The following is a 13,403-nucleotide window of genomic DNA, read 5'->3' on the forward strand; positions in this document are numbered from 1 at the left end:
TGTTTTTTACCTTGGCCTGGTGATGAAATGCAATTTAAAGTTACTAGTTCCATGCTAAACAGATCACACTGCAATAAACATAGGCACCATTTGTCATAAACAGTTAGTTAAGGGTTAAGGTTTTGTTTTCGACCTGTAAAGGGTTAACAAGCAGTACCTGTGGACACCTGACCAGAGGACCAATCAGGGACAAGATACTTTCAAATCCCTGTGGAGGGAAGTTTTTTTTCCTGTTCTTTGTTTTTTTGGAGAGTCTCTCTTGGGAGTTGAGGGAGTCCAGACATCTTAATCAAGTCCTCCCAGGTTTCTGCAATAAATTCTTCTATTCAAGCTAGTGAGTATTAGCAAGGAACTAGTATTCTTATACTTTTATTTCTGTATTTGCAATTCTGTGTTTTGCTATAGAATTTCTTTAATTCTGTACTGTTATTGCTTTTGCTGAGAAAGAAAGGAGATGGAATTCTCTCCAGAGATTGATAAGTTCAGACCCTGTGTATTGTTCCATCTTGGTTACAGAGACAGTTACTTTCTTTTTAGTCTTTAATAAATTCTTTTCTTTGGACTTGGTTAATTCCTTCTCTTGTGGAGATTCAAGGGAAGGGGAGGGGGGAAGAGTGAGTTCCTCCTGAGGTTGATTCACAGAATTGAATCGGTGTGAATCTCTCCAGAGTGGCTAGGAGAGAGGGAGGGGGGAAGTGGGCTGCTTCCCTGTGTGTAGAGATTCAGGGAGATTGAATCTGTGTTCCCCAGGGGAAGTTTGGGGAAGGCCTGTGTCCCAATACACGTACCTTATTGGGTGGTGGCAGCTTTTACCAGATCTAAACTAGGATTTTAGTTTAGGAAAGTCCATGCAGGTCCCCATATTGGAACCCAACAGCTCCAAGTGGGGGTGAGACCTATGACACCATTATTTACTAAGACAGCATGGCCAACGAGTGATATTATATAATATATATTTTCAGAGTTTAAAACAGGGAGCATACCTCCTCTTGCAGCCTAGCAGCCATTCAAGAGTTTCTGTTGAAAAAAAGTCTCCAAAATACTTGAGGTTTTCATACCATCCTAACCCTTTGTTTCAAAGGGACTTCAAAATAGTAGCTAGCAGGTTGATTTGATCATTACAGCTCTGAAATACTAGAGACTGAAGGACTTTAGGCCCCTTCCTAACATTCCCTTTTGTGAGCTGGGGTGGGGGAATTAAGCTGGCTGCACAACTGAGCTGCTTTTGGCTCCATTTTTTATTTTAGTTAAAATCCATTTTTCTGTAGGGCCTTCTTACAGTATTAAACAGTAGATCCCCAATCCTTAATGTAACTGTCCCATTCCCAAGTGGGGACTTTTGGCAGATATCAATACATCTCTTTGGGGCTTGTTTTTTTAAACATGTTTCTTTCATGCATAAAGTTTGGGGTGGGGGTTGAAATAAAATGGTTGTATCACAGCCATAATAAGCCCCCCAGAGCTTTTAAATGTTTGTTTGTCTTTAGAGCAAATGCTTGTTCTAAAGCATGGTGCAGGTTTGTGACCCCTTGAAACATTTCAGTTTTGGATTAGACCCTTGTGGGGGGGTGGGGGCGGGGGCGGGGTTGTTTGTTTGTTGTAAATATATTAATGTAAACTTTTAATGGCTTTGAATTGCTAGAAAGAGTGACCCATAGCATTCAAACAACTCCCGGGTCATATTTAAACTGTCCAATAGAGTTCTGCCAACTCCTGGATCCTTTATACTGTCCAATAGCACTCTATCAACTCCAGGGGTTATAATTAAACTGTCCAATAGCATCTGCGAATTCCTGAGGTTTTATTTCATTTCATATTAATCAGAACTCACCCACCCACTTCCCTTACTGTCGGTGCACACCAATCAAATTTATCCCTATGGCAACAAGGATAAGTAATCACAGTTACCTTCACTATTCAGTGGGGGTGTGGTTAAAACCATTCAGTTCAAAAGGATGAGTCAATTCTATTGTACTCAAACACATATCTGAACCATCTCTGTTTGTTTTACTGTTGTAAGCAGAGTCAGGATGAGATCTACCCTGACATTTAGTGGTGAGTTGTGCAAAAGAACATCGGGGTTGATCTTGTTTGCACAGGCACACCCACCCCGCCTAGCATGAGCCCACAGTAGCCCAAATGGTCACTTTGGCTGCTGTGAGATCCCCAGTTTCTCTGTTATTGAGGCAGGAAGAATAAAGTGTTGTTATCCTGATTATTTGAATCAAGGACAGTGGAACTGTACTTGGCCTTTTATGACGGAGGGACTCACCATCAACTAAGTAGCACTCGCTAGGCAAGGGACATGGGTTCCAAAACTCAGCAAATTGAGAGAGGCTGGGGACAGGTATTTGTACCTGGTGGGCCCTAGACACTAATTCTATCTCTTCTTCCTGTCTCCACTGTGAAATGTTAGTGCTAATTTTTATTCCATGAAGTCTGATTACAGACTACAAAGCTGAATTCACTTTGGGCTAATGGTGAACCAGCACTGAGTCCTCCCTACTAAACAAGGTAAGTGGTGATTTTAGCTTGTAGTAGGGGAGCCTCAGTGCCCCATTGGCTGAGGGCTTGAGCCAGTTTTGCATTGTGTTATTGGAATGGAGTTCCTAGCAAGTGAACGCAGCTCTTGTTGCTGCCAACTCTGATGGCAGAATAGTTACACTGTAAACACATTTTTAGGATTTTTCTCCTCCCACAACATACATTTCAGCTTTTTCCTGTAAATGGGTCTTTTTTTACACAAAAAACACAAAAGTTAGATTCTCACAAACCATTTTTTTTAATTTAAAAGACATACAGCTTCTTGAAAACAAACCAAGAGGCTCCATTAAAACTTTTAGCTCACTTAAGGGCCAGAGACCTTCTAACAGAAATGCATATAGTCACAAAGCCCTTTTCAATAGATGTTTTTTAATTTACATATTTATATGTACAAATTTACATATAAAGTTAAAGTCCAAATCACACAGTCATGGTGCCATTGGGCTGGGGCATCTATGACATAGCCCTCACAATCATCAAAAAGCTTTTCCCTAAGGCCTGGTCTACACTAGGGGGTTAGGGGTTGAACTAAGGTACGCAACTATTCGCGTAGCTGAAGTCGAACTACCTTAGTTCGAACTACTTACCCGTCCTGACGGCGCGGGATCAAAGTCCGCGGCTCCCCTGTCGACTCTGCCACCGCCGTTCATGGTGGTTGAGTTCCGGAGTTGATGGGAGCGTGTTCGGAGTTCCATATATCGCGTCTAGATGAGACGTGATATATCGAACTCCGAGAAGTCAATTGCTACTCGCCAAATCTGGCGGGTAGTATGGACGTACCCTAAGACAGTTATTAAGAACAGCATAAATAGCAATGCATACAATAGTCCACATAAATTTTTACGCTCACAATGTGGCACTGGCTCAGCAAGTTCCATGCCAAACCTTCTCCTAAACTCCTTATAACCTTCATCCTTGAAGTCCTTTTCAACAATTTTTGCGGTGTTCAGCAAAAATAAGGCAGGCCCGGTTCATCTTTGCTGCTTGATGCAACGTTGTCCAGGGCCTCCAAGGCCTCTACAAAGACATCATCGAGCTGTCTCAGACAAGAAACAAGTGTAAGTTCTCACTGCTTGTTTTTTAGATTTACACCAGGTTCCTAACCTCATTACACCTCATCATCAACTGTCACTTCTTAATCATTCATTTACCTGAGCGACGTCTTTTCCGTTCAGCTTGTCCGCCGGTAACTCCCCCAAGCAATGATCGTCTTCCTCCTCCAGGGTGGTGGACAACGAGAGGCCACCATGCTCATTGGTGTGTCTCATGAATGGTTGGGCTTTGGGTTCAGGTTCTGGCGTATCCATCAATGGCTGGGCCAAAGGAATCCCCTCGGCTGTTCCCTCATCCTCTTCAGAACTGTTGCTGCTGTAGCACTTTCTCCACACAAGTCCAAAGGTCCGCAGGGCTAAAACAAAGTCTGAAGTTCTCAGCGGGGTGGTAAAGGAGTCCATGTTTCCTCTCAGCCTTTCCACAATTTCTGAAACATGTCTTCTTGGTAAGAGATTGCCTCCTCTGTCCAGCTTTGGGACTTGTGGGGTGATGGTGCTGCACTCTGATTAGCAGAGGGCATTGGGAGGAGTTCTTAGAGGGGTCACACAACCCTCTTCTGGGTGGTCACCCCATCCCAGAACCTGCTCTGTTTTGGTCAAATCTCCTTTCGGGGAAGTCCTCTGCAGCCGAAACCCATCGCGACTGGTAGAGGGTGGTGGGAGGAGTTCCTAGAGGGGTCACACGAACCACTTCTGGATGGTCACCCAGCCCCAGAATTCCCCTCAATTGGTCTAATCTCCTCTCAGGGTGGTCTCTAGTGGCTGAAGCCCCTCCCGATTGGTAGAAGGCAGTGAGAGGAGTTCTTAGAGGGGTCACACAAACCCCGGAACTCCCCCTGGCTGGTTAAATCTTCTCTCAGGGTGTTCCTATCGGGGCAAAACCTATCCTGATTGGTATAGTGGAAGGAGTTCTTAGAGGGGTCACATGACACACCTTGCTTCCGGTCATGTGTCTGCCTTGCCCCAGAAGTAATACCCCATGGGGTGGGGCTTCTGATGACCAGTGGGCAGGGCTTATTGGGTCAAGGGATGGGGTTAAGTTTTGATTGACAGTAGGGCCCTTATACTCCTCGCTCCCGCTACCCAAAATTGGAACACGACAGAGGCAACTATACTACTGGGCAGTATTCGCCGTTGTCCTACTGCTCAGATGCTGTAAGTGAGAGAAGGATCAGGCCCTGTAAAGTAGCCTGGGTTGATTTTTATTACTCAAGCATTTTTATTACACATCAGGACATCTAGTCATTCTGATGGACATGCAGCCTCTGGACAAGCTCGGTGAGAAGCATGTACATTATACTGCTTGCTCAGGGGTCATTACTATAGTAACAGCCAAGTACTGGCCCAGATCCACAAATACAGCTGAGCTCTAGGCTCTGGGTTGTTCTTAATTATGCTGTCTTGTAACAGCCATTGCTGCACTGGAGATAGCTGTAGCACAACGCACACTGTGTGTGCCAGCTTCTGTTCCCAGCTCACCCCCCATATACTTGGGTGGGAAGCTAGGAGTTGGTGACATACAGCCAGCTACACTGACTGTACACTCTATATGCTGGTTCTCTGGGTGTTAGGGATTTGCACATGCTGGGGAATTCCTAGCTGCCTCTTAGGGCAGCTTTATGGCTACTTTGCCCTGCTCCACTGCAACATAGGGCAGCAAAAGGGTGACTTTACAACTAACCCCACCCCTATTGATGCACCTACCCGTGGTTGTTAGGAGTCTGAGTTCAGGTATCCGGGTTTGGAAAACCCACTCACCTGGCATAAAGTTGTCTGATGGCAACAAAAGGCCAAATATGCCTTTAAACATCAGTCCCCTTGTTTTTCAAATATCTATTTGAAACACCATAAAGCTGATAGAGATTTAAGTGCCCTAATCAGCACCTCTGCAGGTGGCTATAATGAGTATTTAGGCTTCTACCTGCAGATTTTAGTGCTTAACTTTAGTCACCCAAGGCCTTTGTATTTGTCTTGCCCAAGACTATGAGTTGCCGAGTGTTCTCAAACTCCCACTGATGTTATTGGGAGATAAGGATGCTCTGCCCTTCAGAGAAGGGGCTCAGCAGATATAACTCATCCTCCAAAGTTAGCTACTATGATCCTTCACCTCCTATCAAAAGGTCACTCAATGGTCAGGTTTCTAGTCTCCATCACCACCTCATTCTCCAGTTTACTGTCCCCTTGGGTGCAGGGCTTGTGAGGATTCACCAGGCAGCAGTTTGCAGAGGAGGGCGAAAGGCAGAGGGAGTCTGGGGTGTTATTGCTTATAGTTCTCAGTGGGGAGACAATGTTCCTGTAACAGTTGAATATTGGAAGGAAACCAATAGAGACCCCTGTTGAATTGACACTTCTGCTAATTCAAAAGTGACTCTATTAAGTAATATGGGTTCCCCTAATCTTGTAGTGTTTCCTGTTTTGGTGATTGTTTTCTATACTGTATCCAGCAGCTTATTCCTAGTCCATGTTCTCGTATTGTTATTCCCTAGTATTCTGCACTCTGTTTATGTGTATTAAGGGGCACTGGACAAATACTGATGACTCTTCACATTTCTTTTTCAGGTGCTGGCCATGTATCTCACAAACAAGGTCGTCTGTAAATAACCCAGCTGCAGATTTTGTATATATTGTGTACATATTTCCTACTAAACTGTTTGAAGTATCTGTTTCAATTGCTCAGAGGCCTGATTTTGTCTTTCAGAGAAATTGGGGCTTCCTCAATGTCCACTGTAACCACGATGCGGGGGCTTCCTCCCTTACCCTTTCTCCTTGGAGCTGGATGAAGACCTCAGCTCAGCACCTCTCTAGGGTCTCTTACCACTCTTCCGCAGTCCCCACAAAGCTAGATCTAATCCCTGTAGTTAGTGACCTGGGGTCTGGTTCTTAATCATATTCTCGTCTTTGTTTTTCTGGGCATTCAGTGTTGCTGATGAATTCTGGGTTGTAAGTGGGATGGACTGTGTTCTGGCGAGTTATCCTCCCTCCTGTCTAGCCTGTTTCTGGGTCAGAAGGCTATCTGTGAACAGCGTCTGTTTACTTACAGCCTTAGGCTCGGTGCCTGTAATAGTGTGTGAGGGAAGGCATCTCTGCTTTTCTAAGCCAAGTCCCTGTTTGTGTACTGCAAGACTTTAGCGGAGAGGAACCATTGGATTCCCTAGCTTCCCCCACTGCACTACAAGGGAACGACTGTCATTGGGTATCTCTGACAGGGTATGTCCTGCTGTGCTCACTGGTCTTGTGGTGTCTCCATATCGGGGACCAGCTCATTTTGTTAATAATTCACATTGGACTAGAGCTGGGTGAAGGCTGATGGGGCAGTTCACTGAGGGGCTCACCAGTTCAACTCCACAATTCAGAGAGGCCTAGAAATGTAGGGCTGGAAGGGTCCTAGAACTATCATCCCATCCAGCACTATACTTAGACCGTCCCTGACAGCTCTTTGTCCAATGGATTCTTTAAAGCCTCCAAGGATGAGATTCCTCAACCTCCCTTTGAAGCCTATTCCAGAACTTAACTATCTTTATAGTGAGAAAGTTTTTCCTAATATCTAACCTAAATCTCCCTTGCTGCAGATTAAGCTGATTCCTACTTCTCCTAGGTCTGGTGCACATGGAGAACAGTTGATCGGGGTCCTCTTTATAACAGTCCTTAACATATTTGAACATGGTTTGAACATATTTGAGGGTTGGCTAAGATAAAGAGGCACCTGGAGGAGGGAAAGCAGGTTACAGGGGTATGTGTGCAGCTTTCTTGGGGTGCCCAGGCTCTGAGTCACTTTGTTACCCATCCGGCGAGAGGAAGATATTCTCAGGGAGCTGATATCTAGTCAAGCATAACACCACCGGTCTGTTAGCCAGCCTACCAATCTCCACAGGGCTCTGCCAGCCCTTGCTCCGCCTTGCACGGTAACAGTAGTGGCACTGCAGCCCCCAAGCCCCTCTGAAAGTGTCCCCCAGTAGCATCAGGTTACTGTCACAGGACACTCACAGAAATTACCAGGGAACAGAATCTAAACAGTTTGATTGGTACAGCTCAGGATCAGATCTTTATAACCTCGCAGCACTGAGACATATGTATAGTGGAATAATCCTAAATTCATTATCAAAGATTAAGATTTAAGAGGTACTGAGTCAAGATCATGGAAACAGAACTGGTTACATATAAAATGAAAATCATAACATACTTCTTAGAGTCTAAAATCAATTATTACAGCAGTTTTTCACCTAAAGCAATCTCCCAGCAGCATTAACCAACATGCCTGGGAACCAACTTTCCTGAGGAAGGAAAAGGGCTTTTTGCAGGCTGTGCCCAGAAGTGCCCGTTACTGTGGGGGTAGCTCATTTATCAGGGTTACTCTTCTGGGGGAGGGGGTTCTGTAATTCTGTTAACGTGCTGTGAAAGTCTCACATTGGAGCTCTACTCCTTCCTTCTGCAAGTCCCCTCCCAAGGGAGCTCTCCTGCAGGACCTAGGTTCCCCAGGGCTGGGTTCCTCCAGCCCTAGAACTAGATGAACATGTGCACACACACACTAGCAGAGCAAGTCTGAGAGGACCAGGTCAATCAGCACTCTCCAGCTGATCCCCTCATGTGTTCCTGTACTCGATGGGCTGGGTTAAGGAGCACTTTCAAGCTGGTACCCTTATGTGCTCCTGGTCTCAAGAGGCTGGGTTGAGCAGCACTTTCAGCTGCTCCCCTCCCATGTTCCCCAAGTTGAACACATCCCTATCACACATTCACATTACAATTGTACTGGTAGTAACCCACTTGATGAGCAAACCCCACAGTATTTTGGGGCACTACAGGGATCTTTAGCTTAGGTACAAGAAGCGTTGCTGCAGAGTAAATGGGGGAAGCTAAAACACAAAAGAGTAAAATTCAGAGAGAGAGAGAGAGAGAAGCAACCAGCTGAACCATAAAAGCTATTTATTGAATCATAGTGATAACCACACAAGGAGGGCTAAACATATATAACAGTTACATTTTAAAGGTTAATACCTGAGGTAGGAAAGAAAACAGAGAGCGAGATGGATCTCACCCACTCCATGAGGCTTGAACTGGTCAGGGTTCCCAGGTGATGGTGGTAGCTCAGGGTCCTGAGTGCTGGAGACAGGCAGAGCCCCGAGCACGATCAGTCAGGAGATGGAATCCTAGTGGAACTGATGCAGAGTTTGGGTCAGAACCCTTACTTGGGCATAGGTAGGGGGGTTTGTAGAGCAAATACAATGGTTCAAGGAAGAACATTAGATTTGTTTATGGGTAAACTGATGGCTCAAGGGTTTTCTTCTTTGCCTTTGTTCCTGTCTTTCCTGGACAGCACATACCCTTCAATCCCTGGACTCCAGCCATGCCTATTCCACCAGGTTTCTGTTATCCCTGCAGTGTCTGGTTTCACTTCCTGCAGCAGTAGCTCTAGTTCCTCCATTTTGTTACCCAGCCTCCTTGCCTTGGTGTACAGGCATATTAATTTCTGCTGCTTGGCTTCACCCACATTCCTCGCCCAATTGGGTACAGTCATTCTGCTTCAAGCATCACCTTCCTGAATGGAGGGAGGGGAGAATCCCTCCACTCCCCAAGCCAGACATGGGCACACTGGTGGCTGTGGCTCTGAAACAACCGGAGACACCCCAGTGGACAGACAGGCTGGGCTGGAGGGAGGTGAGGGTCTTGAGGATGAGCTCTCCCCAGCTAGGGTTGAGATCCAGAGGGACCCCATCCATTGGGGGGCGGGGGGCTGGTGCAACATCCCAGACCAGTTCTCAGCTCCCTGACCCCTCGGGCAAGACCTCTGCCTGTGCAGCCTCAGACTCTGCTCATCCCCCCAGATGTCCCCTCCATGTCCCCTGCAGCAGGACTTACCTTGGAACAGGGTCGTGTTCCCATTGGAGGGGATGTAGCCAGCCCGGCACTTACACCAGTAGCTCCCATTGGTGTTGATACACAGGATCTTGGGGCTGCTGATATCTGGGTTCTGGCGGCACTCGTCAATGTCTGGGGAGGGATAACGGGTTGGGAGGGGGTCACACACAGCAGGGCAGGGGGCTCACTGGGGGTGAATAACAATGGAGACACCCCCCACCCATTGCAGGTGGCGTGGTCTGCCGGTCAATCTGTCTGCTCCATCTAACCCCCCACTCCATTCTATTCTCCTTTCTTCCCTGCTATGTGCAGTGCCCCAATCCCTTCAGCACAACCTCTCCCACCCCATCCCAGACTGGGGACCAAATCTTATCCAGACCAGGCCCCTGCGATCCCCTCTCTGCACCAGCCCTGAGAGAGCGGGGTTAAGGCAGGGGGCCATATGAGCCAGTTAAGCTACAAAGAGGAAGTGACCTAGGCTGCGTGCAGGGCGCTGGCTAGAAGGAAGCTCGCCTGGGAGGGGACAGGTGGGGCTTCTCTACAGCCCGAGGGCTGGGCCCAGTGGTGGGGGCCTGAGGCGAGGGGGGCTAGGAAGCCCCGAGGTGGGGCTAGGAGCCCCGGAGGAAGGGTTTCACTAGCAGGCATAGGAGAGAGGGGTCTGGCTTTGAAAGGCTCCCCCAGAATGGGGATCACAGCGTGACCTGGCTGGACGGCCGAGACATGGGGCAGCCGCGACTTCGGGCGCTGCAATGGTGGCAGAGAAGAAAGGGGGTGCTGAACTGGAGCTAGTCACCAGAAGGGGGCGCCATGCTCAGCATTACAGACCCCAGCCTGATGGGTCCCCTCCCCGTTCGGGATACACCCAGCCCCTCCCCTCCCATGGAGCACTAGGAGAAGGGTGGGTGGGCTCTGCCCAGGGGAGTGCAGGGGAATTAGGTGCTGTCCCTTTAAACTAGTTTGTTTGCTCTCTGGTAGCACTCAGGGGGGGTCTATGGCAGAAGCCCTCAGACCCCCGCCATGCGGCCAGTGCACCCACCTGTACTGACCTGCGCAACGGGAGTCCCAGGACCCAGGTGACCGGTGTCCTGAGTATTAAACAGTCAAAGGTCAGAATCACAGCTACACGGAGACCCTGCTGGGCCACTCTGGCAGCGTAATGGTCTCTGACAATCCCCCATCCTGTGCAGGGGCCTCCCCAGCCAGCCTGGAGCCGGTGTAAGGGCCCTTCACCCACCCTGCCGCCAGCCTGTTGTAGGGGGTGGTTCGGGGCGTGGCCGTAGTACCCTGCCCTGGGGCTATTCTCAGCACCCTGGGGCCAATCAGGGCAGATTGGGGGCCTGGCTAGAGCATCAGGCACTGGGGCTATTCTCTGCTCCCCAGGACCCAGGCGGAGGATCGGGGGCATGGCTGGGGCACACTGTGCTGTGCCTATTCTCTGCTCCCCAGAGCCCATGGGGGCAGAGCGCACTGTGCTGTGTCTATGGACCATATATGAGGCTCCTTCCCAGGCTCCGGGGGGCCCTAGCAGCCCGGATGCCATGTGCTGGGGACAGCGAGGGCCCCACCCATCTCCCTGGTGCTTCTCTGCAAACCTAGGGGTTTATTCCCAATCCAAACACCGAGCCAGGGGAGATCCTGGCCCCCATGCGCTGGGGCAGCAATTGAGGGTCACGGCTGATCACAGCCCCGGTGAGCGGATCGGGTGCCTTTGCTGCAGCCGGCAGCAGCCTCTGGTGCAGCACCAGGCCTGGAATGAGCCCAGGGGTGTGGGGGATTGAGCAGGGAGTAGTGGCAGCAAGGGGAGAGCTCACCCTGGCAGCTGTTCTCACTCACTGAGACCTGGCTTTTCCCAGTCCTGGAATCACATCCATCAATGCAGCTGCAGGAGTAATTCCCAGTCACACTGGTGCAGGTGGTTTTGGGTCTGCAGTTTACTCCACTGAGCCCCAGACACTCGTTAATATCTGCTTCCCGGTCTTTATTCAGGCCATGTACATTGGCCCAACTGGACAGTCTCTATGCAAAAGACTAAATGGACACAAATCTGACATCAGGAATTATAACATTCAAAAACCAATAGGAGAACACTTCAATCTCCCTGGTCACTCAATAACAGTCCTAAACGTGGCAATTCTTCAACAACAAAAAATTCAAAAACAGACTCCAACGTGAAACTGCAAAACTAGAATTAATTTGCAAACTGGACACCATCAAATTAGGCCTGAATAAAGACTGGGAGTGGTTGGGTCATTACAAAACCTAATTTCCCTCATACTAATTTGCCCCTACTGTTACTCACACCTTCTTGTCAACTGTTTGAAATGGGCCACTCTCAGTACCACTACAAAAGTGATTTTTCCTCCCTTGGTATCCTATTGTTAATTGAATTGACTGGCCTCCCACTTGGTAAGGCAACTCCCATCTTTTCATACGTTGTGTATTTATACCTGCTACTGTATTTTCCACTCCATGCATTTGGTGAAGTGGGTTCTAGCCCACGAAAGCTTATGCCCAAATCAATTTGTTAGTCTCTAAGCTGCCACAAGGACTCCTAGTTATTTTTTGCTGATACAAACTAACATGGCTACCACTCTGAAACCTTTCCAGTTCTGAAGATTCTGGATTTCCTTTCTGTTGGTAAACCGTATGGTCAATTGCTTGACCACACTCTGGTTCGTTATGCAATATGCCCAAGACACCAAATAACCAATAACGGTCTGGTTTATTGCTAATACTTAGTAACAGCATATTACAGGAACAAAGGTTCAAAACAACTCTAATCTCCGGGAATATCTCCTGCAGTAGTGCTGAATTCACCTTACAAAGAAGCTGGTGTCCAGAGTCAGATCCCTAAAGCTGTCCTTTTTATACCCAACCTGTTTACAAGGAAAGAGGTACTGTATGCATCCTGTGAGGCTATTCTGACCTTGTTTTTCCTGGTACCACATGGCACCCCTTAGCTCTTTGTTCTGGACTCAGGAATTCCAGGTACCAAGAGCGTGATGCACCTCCTAGGCTTGTCCCGTATATATTGTCCTTATCTTTGGGACATTCCAATGAGAGTAACTCCCCGCCTGTTACTACAGTAGAACACTCCCATGTGCTGATCCCGACAGTTGTCCTGGCTAATGCAAGGTGTTATGGGATACTTAGCATAGGTGAATACAACTATAGGAAGATACAGGCCACCATTCCAGGCCATGTAACTGCTAGAGGTGTATATAGAATGGAATGTTATATGTGTTGTTAGAGGGTTTATTCCTTCACTCTACCACTTCCCTGGTCCTTCTCGCATGAACAGAGAGCAACAATACCCAAAGTCCAAAGGTGCAAACAATTCAACGTTTATCGGGGTGAACTTCCAGCAAGCTTAAATTCAAGTTCCTTTTCCTTATTTTCGAATCCCAACTTACTTCCTGTTTGCCCCTAATTTATATAGTGATATTCACAGCTATACCTTAACCAATCATTCTACTAAAATTTAGCTAACCAATCCTAACATACTGTAACATGATTAGCTAACCAATTATATCCCACCACTTTAATTAGTTTACACCCAGCCAAATTAATTATACAGCAGACAGAAACAATCACAGAACCAGACAGAGACCATGCAAATAAACATACAAATCAATACAGAAGCGAGGATTTCACAACTACATCTATACAGACGGAAGGGTTTCCCAGCTGTGTCTATTAAGAAGCAAGTTCTTTCCAGGCAGAAAACTATCAAACTAAATTTTCTTTCATATCTTCTAGGCTCTTCCCTTTCTCTGGAGGTGATGGATCGGATCACCTTCCTAACAGCCCCCGATTGCCTTATTTCCATATGACTAAACAGGGCCTCAGACTGTCCCAGTGAGAGAAGGCCCTTACACAGATAGAATCAAAATCATTGTCTTTCTTTTTTACCTCTGTAAGTAGCTAAGTGAGACGAATACACCTAAATACTTA

Source organism: Mauremys reevesii, linkage group 25 (genome assembly GCF_016161935.1).
Source record: "Mauremys reevesii isolate NIE-2019 linkage group 25, ASM1616193v1, whole genome shotgun sequence".
In the NCBI taxonomy this organism is placed as follows: Eukaryota; Metazoa; Chordata; order Testudines; family Geoemydidae; genus Mauremys; species Mauremys reevesii.